Source organism: Oryctolagus cuniculus, chromosome 8, assembly GCF_051225735.1.
Source record: "Oryctolagus cuniculus isolate XC-2025 breed Fujian yellow rabbit chromosome 8, ASM5122573v1, whole genome shotgun sequence".
NCBI classification, from domain to species: domain Eukaryota; kingdom Metazoa; phylum Chordata; class Mammalia; order Lagomorpha; family Leporidae; genus Oryctolagus; species Oryctolagus cuniculus.
The window spans coordinates 78,633,795-78,636,652 of record NC_142874.1 but is presented as its reverse complement, the minus strand read 5'-3'; the positions used below and the strand labels follow the sequence as shown (position 1 = coordinate 78,636,652).

Here is a 2,858-nt window from a genome sequence, read left to right as displayed (position 1 = left end):
TATATATTATTTCTTCTGATTTTTCACTCCTTAAAAATATACCATCCAGAAATACACTGTAAGAACATACTGTTATTCATTTAAATAAAATGTGATTTTTTTCTATCATGTATAGTATTTAAATAATTTTAAAAGTTTTAATACAAAAGTATAGGCAAGAAATGGAAGTAAATATATCATTTATTACTCCAATACTTTTATGCTAATGAAATAGTTCCTAGTCATCAAATGACATTTGCTGTAATTAATAATACTACTCTGAGTTGATCAGAAAATAATATGTAAGGCTGAAGCTGTGGCATAGTGAGCTAAGCCACTGCCTGCAACGGTGGCATCCTGTGCGGGTGCAGGTTCTAGTCCCAGCTGCTCCTCTTCCAATCTAGCTCTCTGAAATGCCCTGGGAAAGCAGTGGAAGATTTTCCAAATGCTTGGGGCCTTGCACCCATGTGGGAGACTTAGAAGAAGCTTCTGGTTTCAGATTTGCTCAGCTTCCAGCCATTGCGGCCATTTAGGGAGTTAACGAGCGGAAGACCTTTTTCTCTTCTCTGTCTCTGTCTGTAACTCTACCTCTCAAATAAATAAATACTTTAAAAAAAAGTATTTAGAACATAATAAACACAAATAAATCCCAACCCCCTGGGGACTGAAAAAAATAATTTCTTTATAGTTTTCTTTAAGAGAATGTTTTCATTTACAGGGGACGAGTAAGCAACTGAAGTATTATTATCTCCACTTGCAACTTAGTTGATAGTATCTTTCCATTTGTCTTAACCTAATATAGTCACTTGGTAGTCTTTTTGAATTCTTATAATTCCATTGAGATAAAGCGTGCGCGCGTGTGTGTGTGTGTGTTTACAATTATTTATTTAATTTGTAAGTCAGAGTTACAGAGACAGACACAGAGAGAGAGAGGATTTCCATCTGCTGGTTCATTCCCCAAATGGCTTCAATGGCCAGTGTTGGGCCAAGCAGAAGCTGGGAGCAAAGAGTTTCATCTGGGTCTCCCACATGGGTGGCAGGGATCCAAAAGCTTGGGCCATCTTTTGCTGTTTTTCTGAGGCCATAAGTAGAGACCTGGATTAGGAAAGAAGTAGCCAGGACAAAAACTGGTTTCCATATGGGATGCTGGCTTGGCTGGTGGTGGCCTTACCACTACATCACAACACCAGCCCCTGAAATTAAGTGTTGACTGTGCTTTGGATTTTTTTTTTTTTTTTTTGCTTATTTCCATTTTATTTGAAAGGGAGAGAAGCCTGGAATCAATCTGAAGACTTTCATGGGGTGTTAGGGAACCAACAATTTGAGCTGTTATTTGCTGCCTTATACGGTGTGCTTTAGCAGGAAGCTGGATCAAAAGTAGTGTAGCTGCTACTAAAATTAAGCACATTGACAATGTTAAATTAAAATTAAGCTTAATTGACCATTAAAAAAACCCACACAATGTGGTTTTCCAAACTGCATCTTAAAGAACGCACCAAATAAGAAGCTTCCTGGTTTTTCTTGGGGGAAGAGTCCAAGCACCTACTGAGTTCATCCAACAAGAAGCCATAACTTAATTAATGATAGAAACAGTAGTTTCAAACCAAGCTGCAGTTACTCTTTGAAACACCAAAAAAGATCCTTGTTTTTCAGATGGTTACATTGTTAATTCCATAATAGCATTTACAATATCATTACTGTTGTTCTTCAGGGCTCTGACTGCCTTTGTTCTTGACACATTTGCTTGTGACATGACCAACTCTATATCCTTAACTTCCACACCTGTTTCATTGACCTCTTCCTCTTCACTCTCCTCCTGTACGGTTGGAGTCTGTGTGTTTTCCTGAATGTTTGAGACAGCTTCACCTTGAACTTTGAATTTCTCAGCCGCTGCCAGCTGTGCTTGCTGAGATAAGTCCTCAATCTTGGCTTCCCAAAAAACTATGTAGGTATCTGAGGCTGGGCTCTTGTAGACATCTGGTTTTGTGATGACAAAGAGGATATTCTTAGATTTCCGGATAGTGACTCTAGTAACCCCTGTAACCTGTAGAAGACCCAGTTTGGACATGGCCTTCCGTGTCATCTTTTCATTCCGACTCTGTTTTGCTTTACTGACTGGTTCTTCATCGATTTCAGCTGCGGAGGACAGCTGAGCCTGCTGTGTGGTTGCCTGTGTGGAATCTTGTTCCTCAAGCTCTGGCACTGATTCATCACTGTCAGATTCTGTTCCACACCCCGTCTCGGCCTGGGGCAGGAACAACTCCTGCTCTGTGGCAGGGACGGTTTCTGTGGCTTCATCTGGCATTTTGTGCTGGGAACGCGGAACCAAGATGGCGGCAGAAAGAGAGCAAGCGAGAGACCATGCTTTGAATTTTATCTATATATTCTAAAAATTAAATACCAAATATTGATTGCAAATAATTTACATACAATCTGGCAATCTCCAATAAATTATGTGTAGGCCTGAATATAAAAGCATGTTACATTCCTACAATTATTTCCCATAGAGTATATTTTAACATATAAAAAGCTAAAGAAACTACCCAAAATAAACTGTTTCGTAGAAATAACAGGGGAAAAGAGGAAAGACAAATCATATGTCTCAACATGAGGAGGTGGTGAATACAGATTCAGTGGAGATGGAAGAGATATTAAGAGAAAATCACCAGAGAATGCATGCCAATTTTTGTCTTAAACAGAGTAATGCTGAGAAGTCAACAAAACTTATTCAAAGTGAGAGAAAATAGTGAAATGTTGCAATCTAAGTGTTTTTACTTGATGTAAGCAGAGGTTAAGTAACTGCACATAAGGAAAGCAACATACTTGGACACTTTCATATCAGCAACACACTTAATTTCAAGAAACACTCATCTCAATTA

General features: G+C 38.8%; 1 pseudogene across 1 annotated transcript; it reads right to left on the bottom strand.

Annotated features, from left to right (window-relative positions):
* Positions 1-1,451: 1,451 nt before the first annotated feature.
* LOC100338078 (nascent polypeptide-associated complex subunit alpha pseudogene) lies at positions 1,452-2,285 on the bottom strand (annotated as a pseudogene). The gene has a single exon (XR_016212565.1). The product of XR_016212565.1 is annotated as a nascent polypeptide-associated complex subunit alpha pseudogene (transcript).
* Positions 2,286-2,858: the final 573 nt, after the last annotated feature.